The following is a 20,635-nucleotide window of genomic DNA, read 5'->3' as shown; positions in this document are numbered from 1 at the left end:
GTACTTTACATAGTACGAAATTTTTATTGTGAGTTCACCATCAATGACAAAATAACGTGAGCCCTCAGCTTGCTAGAGTCTCGAAAATGCTGCTGCCTCAAAATGTACAAGTTCGCACAAATTACATTAAGTCAGTCATATAACTGGATCACAAATGCTACTCATTTCAATACAAAGCGATAATTAGATGTAAATAAGGACATCAATGCAAAACATTGCATATGCTAACATACAGTAGGCTGCAGGGAAACATGTCACAAATAGAAATGCTAACGTCCTAACACATATAAAGCAGCACTATATAACACGCCTACGATAAGAACTACCGTTGGCGAGCATGTTATTCACAGTCAAAAGTTAATGGATAAATAAACACATTTTTAGCATATCATAAATTACAACATTCTGACAAAGAAAGTACAACTTATAGACACTCATGGGCCAGATTTTACAGAGAGACAGAACAACAAGTGTGTCAAAGACAGTGACTGCTCCCAGGTGAAGCCACACCATTCTTCCCCACAACAAATTGCAAAATTAACAGCGGCCAGAGGTGGCGACAAAAAACAAAGATCAAGCCAAACAATGCACAAATTAATGTTGATGTTGATGTTAATGTTGATCATTAATGATGATTAATGTTAAATTGTTAAAAGATAAACTAAATGAATTCCAAAACATCATTACAGTGGACCCCCGGGATACAGCGTCACTGGCTTACATTTTTTTTCACGTTATAAAGTAGAATATCATAAGATTTTTCGTCCCCTCATCGCATTTTTCCTGCTTCACAGCATCAACAACAATTACAAACTTCAAACTTGGCGGTCAGTATGCATGCATATGACTCCGCGAGTCCCACCAGCTCAACGCCATTTTTCTTTCTTTCAAGTCAGACCAGTCAATAAAGAGTATTTTTATTTATTAAAAACAGAACTTAACATCGGACATGAATTTTCAGTCACTAGCATATCTATTGGTTATGGTTTAAGACACTATATTTCTTGATATTTCTACATCATATTGGAGCAAACAAAACAAAATATTTGTTTTAAGTATTTTTTTTTTTTTTTACAAAATAAAGAGGAAAAAAGGGGGGAGGTCAAAAGCAAAAAAAATAAATAAATAAATAAAAAACTACTATTGCAGGTATTTTGGGGAAGTTAACAATAAATGAGGGAACACTGTAGTAACCGCACTCTGTGGCAACAAAGCTCAAAAGCATTGTTCTATTTTTGGGCCTGTCACATTAACCCCTCAAAACATACACACACAAACACATTTGGTCACAAAAGGCCTTGCAAACAAAAGGCATGAAACAGACTCACGTCATTGCTTTATACATGTCACTCAAACACTTACCTCAAGCAAGCCGCGCTCGTCTTTGTATACTGCGAGTGTACTGCTCCTCTGCTCCACATCTTGACGTAAAAATCACACGTTGGACGACATTGTGGTCGTGATGAAGTATCTAAGGCGCTCCTGATTTTTTAATCCACTGCCAGGCATATTCTTTTTTTTTTTTCTTTTTTTAATGCTTTGATTAGTGTCATAAGCCTCGCTTGCTATGTTTTTTTTAATATGATGCTAGTTTTCATTCTAAGTTGCACTTAAGTAAATAAAGTTTAATAAAGTTAAATGGAAAAATAAAATTCTCTACTGCTGCCGAGAAGCCCATAGAGGCATTCATTTGTGTCAAGGCAACATTGAAGCAAACAAAGCTTTTTTCACAAAAAAGGGTGAGAATTCTGCAGGTTTGGGTACATGTAGACAAGTCCTTCTAAATTTCCGGTACATTCAAGAAAAACAAAAGCCTGTATCGGCAGAACTGTGCTGCCTAAAAAGCCAAAAACTGATTAGCCCCGCCCCTTCAGGTGTGCAGCTCCATACAGGTTGCACTCAATCTGTTAATGAAAAATCAATCAACACCACATTTCAATACAATAATAAAATAAAAATTTGATTTACTCCTCCCACTCACTGATTTTTTTTATTTTTGGAGGTTAGGGTTAGAAAAATAAAAATACATTTACATTGCGTTATTGAGAAAGTAATTTAACCCCTAACCTACCTGACTAATACCTCTTGATTTAAAAAAATAAAAACATTAAAATGAGTCCACATAAAATTAACATTCACTCATTCCATTTAACACAATATTTCCCTCTGTGGTGATCTTTAGTTGAAAATATTGGTTAAAAATTGGAAATTAAAAAGATGGTACAATGATTTCATCCCATTGTAAAGGTCAGAGAGAAGCTTAAATGGGTTGCCTTTCAAAGGGCTCTGGTACCTTGACCCTTTGAAGAGAGAGTCCAAATTGCTCGCTAACCTTCAAGCATTTTCTATGAGAGCATGTGACCTTCCTGCCATGACCATTTTTTGGAGAAAATGCTCCACTCAAAGTCTTCATTCATTCATTCCAACTGCCTTGACATGAGAATTGTTTTCCTCATTTGTTCTTTCACTTTAGGGGGAGGTGAGACGGTATCTAGTGTGAGAACTTTTTTGTTTTTTCACTGAAACAATCAATTGGCTCCCTCACTAATGACAATTTACATCAATGATAAAAACAATAAAGGCATTCAACAATTTGCAGAGGAATCACTTTAACATAATTTCGCTATGAAATGCTTCATATTCCATATTACTATGCTATTAAATTGAAAAAAGAAATATGTACTGTTCCCGCCATAGCATTACTAAGAATAATTTAATTGTATTTTAATTAATTTAATTTAATTTTGATTTGCTGATCATTAAACTGAATTTGATTTGCTGATTGTGCTCTAATTAACCTGTCAAATTTTCACACACATATATATATATATATATATATATATATATATATATATATATATATATATACACGTTTAACTTACAGTTCTATAATTATAAAGGGACCAAAGATAAAACCATGAATGAAAGCATCACATGGACTGAAAGCTTAGATTTTATTTAATTATGCTTTAAGGGGTGTGCATTGGAGAGAAAGAGAGGGTGGCAATTAACTATTTCACTGCCAGCCCAGGACTTTTTATACTGTTTGACTGTTGTTTGACGAAAACTTTGTTGGCTCAGTGATGAAGTCTGGTGAAAATGGAGTGGATGCTTCTGGTTTTCTGTCTTTTTCTTTTCCCATTTTATTCAGCCTGAGAGTTTGAGCACAAGGTGAAGTAGCCGCAAGCCACCTCCCAAGGTCTGTCCCTCATCTTCACGGTGAGACAAAAGCACTCTCACGTTGGCAGATGCAGCCGTCGAGGCGAAAAGTGCAATGTAATTCTTGATCCTTGATATTTCTACAAAAGCAGGTCACAGACACGATACTAAGACACCTGGGAGCTGTTTCAATTTGCGGAAAATCTGCATAATATGTCTCCTTTAAATAAAAGGATTACGCAAAGACTTCTTAACTGGTTTGCACATTACTTTATGGACTGTGGTTCTTATTTAAATTAGGATTGCTTGCTTTGGGCAGGTCTGTTTTATACTGATTGTCATTTTAGTTGTAGACAGTTTGAATATACTAAATGGGACGCATTATGGTTATTTTTTCTTAAGATGGTCTTATTTACAATGACTCAAACGTGACTTTATGTTATCATTGTCTCTTTCACTGGCCGGGCACAGTCAACTGTGCAGTAAAGCAGCAGGAGAGCTTCCAGATCTGTGTGGCGTGTTGGCACCCTCCATGGGAGCCTTCTTCCCATTGGCAGCCCCCCTGAGACCGAGAGCAGCAGCATCTTGGACTCCTCTGGGTGCCTTCATCCATTTCTTTACACTCAATGTCTCTAAGTCCTCCTTAACTTTTTCGGCGTGTTGAGATGTGAATCACATTATCACGGATTAGCGGGCTGCATGGGACTCCATTACGATACATAATCGCCTTCTGCAGCGACTGGGCCGTGTGTAATACTATTCGGCCCCTTTCCTCCGCGGAGGGCCAGCATGGTGTGAACAGCTGGCGTCTCCCTCTGTTATTATGCCGTACATTACAAGGTTTGTGAACTGGTGTACGCTGCGGGCTTGTGGGCCATGGTGTCACGTTGCATTGTCCATATCCACTTTGTACTTTCGGCACGGCTATTACCTCCAGTAAGGCATAAGTTAAAATGTTATATTTGATCTCGCCGACCTTGGGTAGAGATTCAGATTCAGGATGTATTTATTTTTATTGTAAACCACATTTCTCCTGCACAGTAGCAGCTTGTCTGAACTCCGTTTATGGCCGTCGGTTTTCCACTTGAGAATAACTGTGAAAGTCGGAACAACATATAGCAACGATAGTAATGGAGGGAAAAAGTAATATCTTGTTTTTTGTGTTTCTCTGCAGGTGGGTGGTTGTTGGCCACAGTAAGAAAATACATTTCTTTCCAAGAGGAGACTCAAAGAAGTAGGAAAATAGAGTACTGCAGCATTGTGGGGACTGCGGAGCACGATACTGCGGTCTCCAGAGCTAAAAGGAACAGTGTATTTATTTTCGTCATTATTAACCGTGTGTCCTCAAATGGTACAACAACCGGCAGTGGTTACATCATCATACTGCACACTGGGTTATAAGGTGCACCAGGTTATAAGGCGTATTGGAGTAAAAGCTGCACCGAATGGGCACACTGAGTTGCGTGTTGCTACAGTATGTTCCTGCAAATTATATGAAACAAATTAGAACAGGAAATAAGCCCAATTTTGTTCAACATCAACTGTATTTTTGCCTCTGTGTGATCTTTTGTAGTCATAGAGTACATAAAGTACCTTTTTTTTTTACCATATGGTGCACCTGTTTTTCAGGTGCAGTTTCAATGAATATGTATATTTTTTGGAAATTTACATATGTAAGATTCACTGGGCTATAAGGTACACCGTGCTATCAGGAAACTTGGGTTATGTGTTGCGCCAACGTATAAGGCACAGCCGTTTATATGGAGCATCAAGTTATAAGGCACACGGTTACCACACATTAAGTGATATAAACCAGGGCAGCTGATAAGTCCTTTGTAGACATAAAGTACACAGAGCTCCATATTTGTATGACCATTAGATGCACCAAATAGGTATAGTCTCAATGAATAGGTATAACAGCTATAAGGTACACCAGTTTATAAGGCATCTTGGGTTATATGGTGCACCAGATTATAAGGTACCAGATAATAAGGAGCACCGGTTACCAGTTATACCATATTAGTAGTAATACCACAATGTTAAACCAGTTTAGCATATAAGTCAAACTTCTATTCAACATTTAGCCCAAGTAAAATTGTTGTTTTTTTGCTAATAACGGAATGGCATGTCGACGGATAAAGACCCGTATTTTTCGAACGATAAGGTGGAAGTAAAGTTGACAAATTGAACAGCCGACATACCTGATTAAAAGGCAATTTTGAGAAAACTAAAGTTTTTTGTGTGCGCTTTGTAGTCTGAAAAATACTGTAATCTTTTATTATTTTACTGCATGGTGTATCTTAAGAGGTTTTCACTGTATGTTTATTATTATTGGTAAAGAGCAACCATACACATATGCAAATGATTTCTAAATTATACCTGCATGTTTTTCTAATTAAATTAAATAGCTTTACTCACTCACCAATGATTCCTCATCCTCCACCCGTAAAGCAAAAGTGGAAATCATCTTTCCTCAACATCCCATTGTTGCCTCAAGTTGACTCAACCTTAAGTTCACCCCTCTTTACACACCCCGATTTCTTTGCCGCGCTAATCTCCCGGGTGCATTTTACTTCACACGGCTCTCTGTTTGTCTCAGGTTTTCACTCGCCACCCCAGGGCAGGTATCAGTAATAGCCTATACAGGAAACAACATTGAAGCGGGGCCCCTTAGTGTTGATCCTAATGAGAGCAGGAACCAACAGACACGCATTCACTTACACACTTCTGCACACTCAAATTTGTATAACTTCACATTGTTCTTATTGGAGCCACAAGGGAATTTGATTATTAAAAAATGGTTCTTACCAGCCGCATGACAGTTAGTAGATTCTCAGGGCTTTTATGTAAAGTGGCACTCTCAGCCAGTCGAATGCTCAGTCAACAGCACAACGTGTTTAAATATAAACACCTGGCTGTGCTTTCATTTTTCTCTGTAATCTAAATTAGTAACACTTACACAAAGTGCTGCCGTCAACTGAGCAAAAGTGTAACCCAAAAGTTATTTAAAATAAAAATTGTACTGCTGCTGTACTTTTACAGTTCATAATGAGACAAAGCACCTTTATGAAGATTTTTTTAAGTTTATTTCTTTGCAGAAACTTACATGCAGGCTTTAGTTTTGCCTAATTAGTTATTCATAAAATGTTTAATAATTTGCAGATGCAAATAATGGTCTCAAAATACAATATCTTGGGTAAAGAAAAACAAATATCATAATATCTACAAAAGTGCAAATTTAAACACTCTCCATGTTTTTGCCCACTTGCAGTAGGTCAGTTAAAATCAGTTGATATTAACGAAATAATTATTGAAATTAAATTGAATTTTAACATCTACCAGCTGAGCGTAATCGAATATTAATGCAGACTTTGTTTGAGGGATGTTTTTCCTAAATGCAAAAGCAAGAGAAATAGCTTTTTCCCCCCCTTGGATGATCAGTGGCTTTAATGTAATTCATGTGAATAATTACAGATAATCACGCTCAATTATGCACCTAATGCTAATATGACTAATAATGTGATTTAATGAACACAGCGCTGACAATTTGGAATATACCAAAGAAGATTATGACGTTAATGAATGCAAGAATTATTGCTGTCAGCTTTTTATGCTTTTTAAAATCCCCGTTCTTCGTCTCTATTTGTCGAGTGCACGCGTCAAAACATGCTCACAGGACACTTCATTAGGTACACCTGCAAGCTAGCTCTCTGTTCATTCGTTATTATTCATGCAAAGCCACCTTGTACGTGGTGATTTTTTTTTTTTTTTTTATCTTCCCGCAAGGTTTGTTCCCATCTCTAACCAGCGGGTGTACCGTTAACACAATGATTGTGGTTAGTTGAAATATAAAAAATGACCTTTGCTCATGGGTGCCAGCGCCATTAGCTAAAGGTCAAACGAGACAACGCATTTAACATTAGCCACAGTCAGTGGCACAAACTGTGGCAAGGATATCGATCACAATGAATCACATTGGACCCCAAACTTCATTGCTCACAGTTTGAATGAATAAAGGCTACTTGTGTGGCACAACAAAAAGAATTTTGGCTTGTCTTACGTTATATGTAAACATGGGTGGACATAAAATTTATCTCTGTACAATATGTATGCATGTGAATGTGTCTAACTCATTTTGGTCATGGGCCACATTGTAGTTAATTCTCTCTGGGTGATTATGGCTGTGAAAACCATGAACAGTGAGATATGATTTTTATATATCCAACGTCCATGCTTGTATCTCAAAACAACATTCACCTTACCTTCCGTAAAACATCTTTAGTCTATTTTTGTTGCCAAGCAATAACAAAACTAGATTCAAATAATTTTGAATAGACCTCTTATCATAACTCTATAGTTCATTGAACATGTGCAATTCTAAAGTCGGTGTACAAATTGCCACAAAGACTGCATGTTCTTCCAAAGGTCACTATAGGTTACTTACTAATCGGTGTGAAGTTGAGGTTAGCAGTGGGGGTTAGCAAGGAATAATGCATAATAACTAGCTTTTCCACTTGGCCCTGCTCTGCTCGCAATGCATGAATGCAGTGTTCACAATTGCCCATGTCAGCTAGGGTAATACATGGAATATCCTCCTGAGAATCTTTGTGTCCACTGTAGTGGACATTTGTTTCTGTTCTATAATGTTTGACTCATTACCCTGCCAGTGTGCTTAGAAGAGAAAATCCTGGCCTTTGCATCGATGCCTCACGTGTTTGGCTGAGATGCAGGGCCGGGTTGGTAATCTGGCATACAGGGCAGGGCAGGTGCCTGATCTTTTTGAGCCTATTTAATTAATGTTGTTCCCCAATTTAGGCCCATAAGAAGCAGTCCAGTGATCTATTCCCAAAATAGACAGCAAGCTGAACCAATCAACATCAGTGGACTGGTCTAGGTCAAAATGCCAGGGCTGATATTTTTTGCGCTGGTCCTTTGAGACAAAATGGACAGTGTACACAAATGAACAAGCTGGGTCTCAGGAGGCTTTTTTATGTAAATTCATGACTAAAAAAGACAACCAGATGAACAAACATAAGATTTATAAATGTTTATAGTACTTTATAATGTTCTCAACATTTTTCAGCATGCTAAGAAGAAGAATGCACACATGCTCTTTAGTCGTTTATAATTATTGTCAAATATTTACCCATGAGGCACCTAAACTTTTGGTTGACTGCTTAAACTCTTAATGATCATGAATGGCCCCCGCTAGAAAGTGTATATATATATATATATATATATATATATATATATATATATATATATATATATATATATATATATTAATAATCACAATAAATGTGAAGTTAGTATTTTTTTCATGTAGTTTTATCAGAACAATCACCTCTTTTTTTCCCCATTAAATAAACCCAAAATGGATTTGTTTCCCCCAAAAAGTTTCACAGTGTGCTAATTGAGGTGATAATAGTGAGGCCTTTGTTACTTCAATAATTTGTAATGTCACTGACTCGAAACCTCGCACGTTAATGATGTCCCTGCCGCTCATAAAGTACACATTGCTTTTTCTTTTTCAAATAATAAAACTTTGCAGTCCCTCATGAACGATAGACATTTCGTATCCCCGCCGTTTTTGACACTTAAAAGAACGTGGACATTTTCTTGGGTGAATGCATTGTGTCTGGGTCGTGTTGACCTCTAGACAATGTTAACACATATGACAGTGCCATGCTCAAACTCATGTTTATAATGGAGGGAAAGGACGACCTTTATGATGAATTAATAATTGATAGAGTAATTGGACTGGCCGCTTACTGGGTCAAGGAAGCCCAAGGTTTTGCCTCTTAAATAGAGCCATTATTCTACTTTGTGTGGCCAGCAAAGGGCAAACAGCAGATCAAATATTCCCCATGAAGAACGCACACACAATTAGCCCTGACCTAATATGGCTGACTTCACAGAACATCTCAATGCAAAGCTAGACCGGCGGTCACCTTGCAGGAGTTGGTCAACACTGCTGCTAATATGACCACTGACAACACTGGCGCTGAGAATGATGTTCATCAGGCTGTGTCAACAGCGGCAGACAAATGGTTGAATATAAATTGGGACGGGGAAGGGGAATGTTTTCACCGCAATTAAACCGGATGGCCACGGAAACGCCTAATGGGAGACGCACGTGAGCGCGGTCTCGTGCATGTCACTCCATGTCAATCCTTTCTAATATGAAGATAAATGCGATCCTCCCTCCCATTTTAAACGCCGCCAAGGTTTGCGCGTCAACTTTTGACATTGCAGATTTGTCGTCCATTAAGGCGTAATGACGTTAAAGATCTTCTATTATTTGGCGCTCAGCCGTGCACGCAAATCACACGGAGGTCAAGTGTAATTGAACTCTGGCGTCTGAGTGCCTTGTAGATTTTTGTAGTCATCCCTTTGAGCGCTAATGGTATGTTGTGATTGATGGGCTTCTCAGTTTGATGCTTGATATAGGAGTTTGCTTGTCAAGACACCAAAGAAAGGCATGCAGTTTTTGCTCTGGCATTGCTTGGTTTAGAGCAGTGTTTCTCAATCATTTTGTGCAAAGCCCTCCCGAGGAAAGAGAAAACAATTTGCCCCCCCCCCCCCCCCCCCCCCCCCAACTTTGCTGCAGTGACTATAGATGAGATTATTTTATACGAAAATTGGAAAATTGGATACTTAAAATAGCACAAAATAGCACAAGAAATAGAGGCCATTTATATCAAATTAGAGCAATTTTTAACTTTACGTTTGCAGGGGATTACAGTATACAGGTTAAAGCTTATTCTATATCTGGAAAAAAAGTGAAGTGCAAAGTGCCTGAAGTGAAAAAAAAAACTTTTTCAAACCACAAACATTTTTGTCCAAGTGAACCATTTGATGCTAAACATTTTTTCAAATGATTAAATACAGTAAATATTAGGGTGGCTCAGTTCCAGAGTCGGAGGCTCAGGCGCCTCACAGTTCAGAGTCCCAAGTTCGAATCAAGCTCACTCTGACCTTCTGTGGGGGGTTTGCATGTTCTCCCCGAGCCTGCGTGGGTTCTCTCTGGGCACTCTGGCTTCCTCCCACATTCCAATAGCGTGCATGCCAGGTGGATTGGATGCTTTAAATTGTCCTTAGGTGTGATTGGGTGTGTGAATGCTTGTTTGTCACTGTGTGGCCTGCGATTGGCTGGCAACCAGTCCAGGGTGTCCCCCACATACTACCCAAAACCTGCTGGGATAGACACCAGCAAGCCAACGACCCTAGTCAAGATAAGCGGCTACTGATAATGGATGGAATTATGAATAATCCTAAATGTAAATTGATGTGGAACAAAAACACCGATATTTTACATTATAACCTGAAAAAAGCAATAAAACATTGTACTGAATTTTTAAAATCATATTAATCATTGATCTGATACAGAAAATAAATACGTATTCCAATCCGTGCAGTCTCTGACAATGAGAACGCTACAGCAACACCTGATGTCATGGATGTGCAATTACACTAGACAGCACAAACGCAAAGCCAGTTTCCTTACACAACCCCCCTGTCATCACATCGCGTGCCCCCAGGGTGGCGCTCCCCACTCTTTGAGAAGGACCCGTTAAGAGAATGCAAATATTTTAAGCTATAAACGCAGGGAGTGTAGAGAGATGATGGCTAGCCTCTGTGTTGATTGGAACAACGGTTTTCAAATTGGAGTAGGTGAAACTTTAACAGGTTTTCTCTAGGTATCACCAAATTTTATGACAATGTAAGAGAAAATCAATTGGAACATGAATAAACATTGATAAATTCTGTTAAACTGACTCTTTCGGAAAACTGTATGTCTTTATGGATGAAGATCTTCAAGTGCCAGAAATATAACAGATGATTTTAAGAAATCAAACATGAGTGGCACAGTACTTTTGTTGTCTTTTTTTTAATCCAAAAATGGTTGAAAAAGTGAGAACCACTGGATTAGAAGACATTTATACAACACAGATTAACAGATTTTCTCTGTCATTTTTAATACTGTATTTTGTGAGGATGGGTTTTGTCTAAATCAAATAATAGGAAAACAAATATGCTTGAATTTTAGAAGGTAAAAAAATAAAATGTTTGATTTTTCAATATAGGTGACTCAATTTTAGATTTTTTTTTTCTGTACAAGAGCAATTACAAAACATAATTAAAGTGAGAACCGCTGGATTAGAAGACATTTATAAAACACAGATTAACAGTTTTTCTCTGTCATTTTTAATACCGTATTTTGTAAGGATGGGTTTTGTCGAAATCAACTAATAGGAAAACAAATGTGCTTCAATTTTAGAAGGTAAAAAAATAAAATGTTTGATTTTTCAATATAGGTGACACAATTTTAGATTTTTTTTTTTCTGTACAAGAGCAATTACAAAACACACAATTTTGTCTTAATTGCTTCAAAATCAACAGGCTCCCTTAAACCAGGATAAATGATGAAGTGAACATTGGTTAATAATATTTTATAGGCATGGAGAGTGATGGAATCTAAATTTATTACAAGCAAAATTTGCTCTGCTATCTCTTTTAAATTGAATCAATCCAGGATTTCAGCGCAAGTGAAGCTTTTGCTCAATTTTCCACTGACCTTCTCATTCATCCAAATAAGGAAATTAAAATATTATAAAAACCTCTCGGTATTATGTGATACAGCACTTATGACCCACCGAAAAAAAATCCCAACATAATAAATGTTTCAAGATTTTTTGATGCAGCTCATGTATTAGAGCTAATTAAATGTTGGGGCCAGTGAGTTTATACTGTACAACCCTCCCCCACCTGATTATGCGTTATAGAAAAAGGAATACGAGCTAAGAATGGCTCTCTTTTCAACAAAAATGGAACAGTCAAGCCTTGTAGCCCAGACATCTGCTTTGAAATCTCCTTCCTTGCAGCTCAGTTGCGCTGGCGCTCAGTCGATCACCTCGCAAATATCCTCGCAACAACATGACAACTGATTCCAACAGATGTGCAGAGATGAGGGCAGATGAGTACACCAGTAAAGAAAAAAAAAAAAAAAATCCTCTCTGCTCTGGTAGAAAACATGCACTGCGACGAGCACATCAGACGCATGCAAACTTCAGTGTGAAACCATGCCGTCCTTTTCTCTTCTTCTGTACTGAAGATAGAGTGGAAGAATGCTTACACATTGAAAATTTCAAGGCTTCGCCATCAAGATCAAGTAGAATTTTTACTCTACTGGTGTGGAGTTAATATCCCAATGCTGCATCTGCAGAAAGAGTCCTATCCAATTAGCTATTCTAGTCCATCCCTGAGATGGTGCTTGGGGCAGGTGGGCCGTAAGGAGCAGTCTGGTTCCCCGCTGTGATGAAAGACGTCTGGTTGTCAAACACGTTTGATTGGATGGTGTTTAATTGCTGCATTCTAGTTGGTTGGCGCATGGGTTAATTGTAACCCAAGCCGGTCGGTGAGCTTGGAGTAAATGTATGTCAAAATATTGGCGCCGTCAAGAGGATTTTTCCAAATCTCAAAATTGTCAATTAACAGGACATTTTGTTCAACCGTTAGCACTGCACCATGAAAATTAGCAAGAAATTTTTACAGTGAATTAAATATATCACAATTTCCCCTTTGTCTAAGGAAAGAGGGGTTCACAATACAAAATTATCATGATTGAACGTGCTATAGGTTGCACCACCACCCCTGTGGTCCTTATGAGTACAAGTAGTGTAAAAAAATGAGCAAAATCTTTGAACACACTAAAAATTTCACCGTCTCCAAAACACTTTATATCACCTGAAAGGCCCAACAGACAGTTTCTATCCATTTTCAGTCGAGAACTGTGTTGGTAACTGCCCCTAAGCTTCTGCCTCAGGGAGGGATGCTTCAACTAGACGTGAGCGATCAGCAACCAAAATAATAAAACGGCAATCCGTGGACAATTGACCAACTCGGTGCAAACCCAGGATCTGGATCTTATTGACTTACTGTCAGTGTAATCCATATCATAACCATCTGCTCCGATGCTGTGAAACACCACCAGCATATTAGCTATGTGTCTCCTGTGAGGGTTTCAGCTGACAGTAGCCTGGAGGGCTCTGCGGAGTCATTTGGTAGAGTACCTGTAAAGCCACGCAGCATGAATCCTAATTCTGCTATTGTGTCTGCTGAGAGCTCGACACCTGTCTTGCTTTCATTCCACGCAAGCATGCGCTGCTTCAAGATTGAGACAAGTCTTGGGAAATTCAGATTTTCATTGATGTCTTTTTAGCAGTCGGTATAATATTGGTCTCTTGTGCACACGCCAAGCGTTCTTTCTGTTTTGATGTGCTATTTTGTCTTGGTTCTGTGCTGCCGCTAACCAATAGCAGAAAAGGAAAATCACACATAGCGTGAGGGTTTTTGCTCTTTTGGATTTATACCGGGAAAAGACACAAAAGTTTGGCTCGCATTATACAGATCATAGAACGCAAACAACAGCTGTCAAAAACTACACCTTATTTTTCAGACAATATTTGGCGCTGGATTACTAGGCACAGTCTCAATGAACAGATCTAATTTGGGGAAATTTCCATATATAGGGTGCACTGGGTTATAAGGTAAAACGAGTTACCATTTACCGTATCTCTGCATATTTACCGTATCTCTGCACATGCACGTTGAGTGAAACTAATGGGTACAGCAAGTACATTACTTTTTGGATTTATACTTATCGAGTTTTTCGGAATAATAGATGGGGTCTCAATGAACAGATACATTTTGGGAACTGTTCAATGGGTTATAAAGTGTTATAAGCCTTACCGGTGAGAGCTCTTCTGCTCATTAAGTGAAGCAAACCCAGTACAATAGTGTGTTACTTTGACAATAATACACATAAGATTATAAGGCGATCTGGCCCTATTAACATTATATTTTTGCTAATGCACAATCATTTATAGATATTTTGTCGAACATAATCAGAGATATATTATTATTTTGGGCACACAGATTATAGGGCACGCTGTTGGTTTGGGGAAAATTGAAAGACTTTAAGTGCATCTTACTGAAAAATACAGTAAATTGTGCTTCCACTATTGCTACCAATAAAAGTGCTTTTTTTTGTTTGTTTTGCTTGATTCTTTGCTAGTTTCCTAAACGGGGATTTTCCTTACTCTTTTTAAAGAAACCTCTCACAAAGGAGATCTGATAAATAACAATCACTTTGACACAAAGGACATACTGTACCTCTAAAAATGTACTAATTCACCAACCAATAATTAGAATTGTCCCTTGTGCTGATACAAGTTTTGCGATCTGATTTGAGAAAATTCATAACGCTCCTGCATCATATCCCAAAATGTCATTTGAAAAGCTTGGGTGGAATTGTTGATTGGCATATGGTCATCAGTTTCCTCAGCTCCTAGATAGTTCTGCTTCCATGGACTCATAACAGAAGCTTCCGATCTTTCTGCAGTCCAGGGTGTCCCTTTGTACAACAACATATAATAAACCCTGCGGGCAAAAACACACTGAGGTCATCCGCTGTCAAGCAACTCCAATAACCCGCTGTTCTGCGCTTCCCGGAATCCACGGACGAGCTAGTCGTCTGATGGAGTGTGCAGCCAACAGTCCCATTTTTGGCTTTTCTTAATGAAATCTGGTGAGTTCCCCTATCCCACCGTGACATGAGTGAAATAATGTAACAAGTGCAAGTCTGTCTGGAGACCTATTTATGCACCGCTCGTGTGCTTCCCCCCGCTACGGTCCTGACTTTGACCCTGACGTGACTTTGAAATCCGGAGCAGTGCAAATTTCACCTGATGTTTGCTAAAATTTCACCTCACTTTCATCAGCTTGTAAGGGAAGATTTCTGTTTGACTGCCTGTGTGTCACGGAGTTGATGGGGCTCGGAAGGGGGATTCAAAGGGGGAAGGGTGTCGAAGGGCATGCGGCATGATCGGTAGGCAGCTAAGATCTTGTCTTTGTCACTAAATATCAAGTTGACTGCTGGGATAACAAAGCGTGACAATGCAGGATAAAGTGTTCCAGTGGGGTGTTTATTCCGCGTCTGCTCTTGTTCACCTGTTATCGCTCTGAATCCCTCTCTCTCCCTTACCCCCTGCACCGTTATCCAAGATCTGATCCCTGTTCTTTGTTTTAATATCTTTCCCTCCAAGAGTGAATGTCAGAAGACGAAACGTCCTGAAAATAAAAACGAGGACCGCTAGCAACAGTTTTAAAATTAAATAATTGCGTGAATGCCGAAAGCTACCTTCGATTTTATTATTAGAGCTTTTTAGTCCGCAATCTTTTGGCGTTCTACATTTTTTGACAGATTCAAACTATTCCGATTTGTGAAATAAGCTTCCCAGGCTTTCGTTTTTCTCATTTCACAGTTATCCCACAATACAAATTACTCACGCCAAAAACTCTCTTTCATTCCCAAAACTATATTTTGCCCCGACAAAAATCGTCAAAAAGTTGTCTCAAGTTGTCAATAAGATGCACTTGATTAATAAGCATGAGCTTGAGGAACAAACAAATATTTAGAATAATATATGATCAATTGTAGACAGGTGTAAATAACTGCATGATTTGGACCATAAGATGAACGTAATTAGGAAGAAATTTGAATTAAAGACGATGAACTAAAAAGCACACATATATACATGCATTCATTGTGCACACTGTTGATACATTTCAATTCCCACAATTCAACATTTTTCACCCCAGAAAAATCCCATTCATTCCAAATAACAAACACAAATAGGTTCCATTCAAAATTCTGAATGTTCAACCCTGTGTTGTGATCAATTTTCAAACTGCTATGTTAACATAGCGAGAAAATTAAAAAAAAAAAAAACAACAACAATTTTCTCAGGGTACGGAACCAAGCTAATCATAGTCATAACAATAATGTTATTCCTAATTAGAAGTTACACAGAGCTTTGATTGAATAGATAAGCAAATTGATTGTGTTAATTATTTGCCTTCGAATTTTGATCTTGAATTCAGGAAGGTTCATGCTTGAATAGAATTTTTTCACAGCCTACCTTGAGCAAAAATCAGCTGAAAACATTAAATGCATTCTGGCTTTTGGCACTTCAGTCTATAAAAACGCATCGGCTCCACTCTCGACGGTGACTTTTCACTTTTCATCAAAACAAAATAAATGGAGCGGTGAATAGCGGAGCAGCTGAATGTTAAAAACATGAGTAATAAAAGTGTGGTTTATTGATGGTTCGGATATGAAGTGCGAGCAGTACGTACTGTAGAGGGGCATGCTGAGATTTAAATCATTCTAAAATGTAAAACTTGTGACATTGGACAGTAACAGCATTACTCACTCTATAATGACAGATAATCATGTTGTAGGATAGTGTTTCTCAACCTTCTTTCTGTTATAGATTTTTTTCCTGAGAAAGCATTTTTGAACCAAAAAAAAAACAACAAAAAAAACATGTAAAACAGAGTGCCCTGCCATACGTGTGTCATTTTATTTTGTTTGTTTCCCAAAGGAATCACTATTACACAACTAAGCAATAAGTTGATACATGTTCCAATTAATTTACTCTTAATTTGAAAAAGAAACATCTAATGTTCAAAATGAGATTTTCTGATATCTGCAGTAACCTTTTTAAAATCCCACATATCCCACAAATACTGCCTTGAAGTGCTTTTACATAAACTACACGGGTAGTCTTACCTCCATTTGAGAACCACTGATAAAGGATAGTGAAGGGGACCCCCAATTTTTTAACACCGTGGACTGGTCAATGCTTCAAATTTTTATCGTGGAACGGGGGGGGGGGGGGGTGTACAGCAAACATAAAGTTCTCATAAAAATATAAACTCAGCCCTCAGCCTGTTTCTCTCTTCAAATAGATTGAATTACAGGGGTCTCAAAAATTGCTACTTGCGAACTTGATTCGGTAACACAAAGGTAGAGAATCCATTCTATGTCAGTCTGGGGGTCCTTTTTGGATGAAGTAGCGCCCGAAGTCCTGACCGTGGGAAGTCATTATTTCAAATAGAACTCCTGGTGTTGCCAGTTCTATTTTTCAAAATTGTAGACTCGTCACCTGTCTCTTGACAGGGCGTTTTCCCCTTCCCAAAGACATGTGTTTCTTACATCCAATTATCAAAATAAAATGCCTTTCAAAATAAATAGCTTTCAGATTCAGATAACTAAATCAAAAATGCTTCATTATTTTGGTTGGCTCACAGTTAAGCCTCATTTTTTCAAAGGGGGAATGTACTCATTTAACAATTTGCTTGTGTTCAGGATATGCTGTAGTTGGCATGTGAGGAATCGCCCTGCAACATACAAACACTTAATACTCTCATATGCCTACATATTAGAAATCTCTTCTCAGTGGTGTATAGTCTTTTTTTATGGGTGTTATGAAGCATAGACAGCACCCTTATAATTAGGCTCAGCATATTTGTTTACTTCAGACAGTAGCTGACTGCTAATCCTATGCACAACAAGACAATAAAAAGGCTTTTTCTGGACAAGGGAGCTGTCTGGCTGCCCCCGGATCAAAAGCAAATACATTACCTCACCTTCAGGTTGACAAGTACCACACCTGCACACACACACGCACACACGCGCACACACTTACAGCAAGCTCATATTGGCCGGTACAGGGCTTTCGCCTCAGAGGGGAATTAATTTGTTTCTTTTAAGGGGCCGAGACAACACGAAGAGCCCGTGGTGTTAAATAGAGATGATCATTGAGCTGTCCAAAAACATATGGAGATGGACCCTGAGAGACACGGGCAATGAAGATAAAGCTGTTCTCCAGCAGCCATGAGCACTAATGTAATAGGCTTGGCTAGACAGATAAACAACATAGCACCTCTGGTGAGTAGTCAACCCCCTTATAAATAAAAGTTAAGATGGATCCTCCTTGTTCTGAGTCATTATGGATTGCCTCCCTCAACAGTCGGCCCCTCCCCCACCGCGTGCCATCAATCTCCCGAGCTCTCCATAAATGCCTGCAGCCGATAATTAATGATAGATTGGTGGTTAATGAAAGATTTAGGTGGCATAAAGGATGCTTGGCAATCTGCTTGCGTGTTTGAGGCTTTTGAGCTTTGATAGCCAATGGCCCATCAATTGTGCCCTCCTAAGACAAGTGAAGGTAATGGCCTGACAGTCAAAGCAATGACAGCTGTAGGTAGAGGTTAAGAGAAAAAAAAAAAAGCTGCCACGCATCCCGCGGTCTCCGTTTGTGACATATGGCAGAAGGTGTTGCAGAGAGTCCCCGCAACAACGCAGACAGTCGTTTAACCCCCCCCACACACACACACTTTCAAGGCATGCAGATGAAGGCCCCAAAGACACGGGGAGGAATCGCTGTGCCAAGTAGCTTTGGAAAAATAATTCCGACATAAAAGGTTACTTTACAATAACACATCCCTCTTTCCAGTTTTCTCTCACTGTCTTCCTCTCCACAGCATTCAATTTATTTCCTTCAGATGCATGGTTCACTAGATACTGAAGTGCCCCCACCACCCCTTTCTACAACTGCTGGCTTATGAAGTTTCCATGGCAACTTGTCGCATCCACTCGTGTTTTATTCCAGCCTGTTGGGACCCCATAGGGTATACGGCTTCAAGCTGGAATGCCAGGAAGCGGAGTTTAGTGGGGGGAGAACAACCTGCGGCAGCACTGAAGAGAGGGAATGCTGGAGAATTGCCCATTGCCCCCGCTCCATTTAACCTGCTATGAGGCGGTGGGGCTGAAGCGCCACTATTTTTTATGTCATTGGATCTCCTTGAGTCTAGACAAATATTAAAAAAAATAAAAAAACAACATATTGATAAAACTACTAGAGTTTAAACTACCCCCAGGGAATAAAGAATTGTTACACAATAAAATGCTCATTAAAACACTCACACTATATATATATATATATATATATATATATATATATGTATTTATACATATATATATATATTTATATATACATATACATGTACATATATACATATATACATATATTTATACATATATATATATTTATATATACATATATACATATACATGTACATATATACATATATACATATATATATATATATATATATATATATACATGTACATATACATGTACATATATACATATACATATATATATATATATATATATATATATATATATATATATATATATATACATATACACACACACATATACATATACATATATATATATATAAAGGCATGGAAGCGTTATTGATAAAAACACGTCCAACAATTTTTTTTTACAACACAACGGATGCACAGTGCAGATATCGCAGATTCAATTCCAGCTATGGCCTTCCAGCGTAGAGTTTGCATGTTCTCCCTGTGCCGCCCACATGAGTTTTCCCTTGGTATTCCTCCCATGTTCGAAAAACATGTATAGTGGTATACTTGGATAATAGAAACAAACCTGATTGGGCATAATGCTCGGATTTTGGGGTAAATTTGATCAGATTTGAAAACAAATAAATAAATAACTATTTTTTTACTCGAGCAGGGAAATCTGTCGCTTTGATGAGTGATATTGCACTTTCGCCGAGCGCTTCATCGAGTGATGCCTTGTAAAAGTAAACAGACTGAGATGGAATGTTTGTCCTGAGTCCATTCGACGGATGCAAACCCGCTTCAGTTGGTGCTCAGTCCATGTATTGTTTTCAAGACTTAGCATCATAAAGCACATACAACGCGCTCGTCATTGCATTATGTCAGCTAACAGATTGCCGATGGGAATTGTGTCGCAGTGTAAACATAGCCCAGCTGCTTTTCTTCCAAACTAAGGTGAGGCTCTATGTATAGAGGTTCTCCATAATTCTGAGTAGGATATTTAGTTTGTAAATATACATATAAATAAATATATCATAATTTAAATAATAAGTACGTGTTACCGTTAAGATGGCCAGCTAAACAGCTGTCGTGAAAACATCTAATAGATAAAAGTACAAACTCACTTTCCGCTGATTAGCATAAAGTTTCATGCTAATAAATCACGAGGCCTAACTCAATTTTTCCACGCAGCTCGCATTACCATTCAGTGAGAGGAGGCGCCGTTCATTCTGTATGTAACATTAGAATAACTACTGCTGAGCTAATATGGATATCTGATATAAAATTAGATCACACAAGTTCATTTCATTACTTAATTATCAATTCAACTCTGCAAGACCTTGTGGAAGAGAAGAGATGTAATCTGCCACGGTGTAAATTGGTATTTCTAATTTGATTTTACAATTTAGAAAATTCGAAATGCATATTAAGTAGTCTTGACCTTTAATTCCTATAGAGGATGGTATTAATAATGTGAAATACCGGAATCATGTTATTTTAAAATTACTGTTCAAGGTACACAACCTCCAACTCTTGAGTTCTCCTTTTCTCTGTATCATCTTCCCGAGCTGCAAATCCAACGCGAGCGTATCTATTTCATCAACAAAAGCGTCCTTTGAAAATGTTGTTGTGTTTGCTCACGCATCAAAAAAGCTTTGAGATATTCCATTGACACATTTCCATTAATGG

The 20,635-nt window shown here is 38.3% G+C and overlaps 1 long non-coding RNA gene across 1 annotated transcript; it reads left to right on the top strand.

Annotated features, from left to right (window-relative positions):
• The first annotated feature begins 14,642 nt into the window (after positions 1-14,642).
• Positions 14,643-18,001, top strand: LOC148407787 (uncharacterized). Its single transcript, XR_015863582.1, has 2 exons — positions 14,643-14,749; positions 17,780-18,001. It is a non-coding gene; the product is annotated as an uncharacterized LOC148407787 (long non-coding RNA).
• The last annotated feature ends 2,634 nt before the right edge of the window (positions 18,002-20,635 follow it).

Source organism: Hippichthys cyanospilos, chromosome 19 (genome assembly GCF_059441005.1).
Source record: "Hippichthys cyanospilos isolate Australia breed blue-spotted pipefish chromosome 19, RoL_Hcya_1.0, whole genome shotgun sequence".
Classification (NCBI taxonomy): domain Eukaryota; kingdom Metazoa; phylum Chordata; class Actinopteri; order Syngnathiformes; family Syngnathidae; genus Hippichthys; species Hippichthys cyanospilos.
Note: the sequence above shows the minus strand (reverse complement) of the source record. Positions and strands in the feature narration are given on the sequence as shown.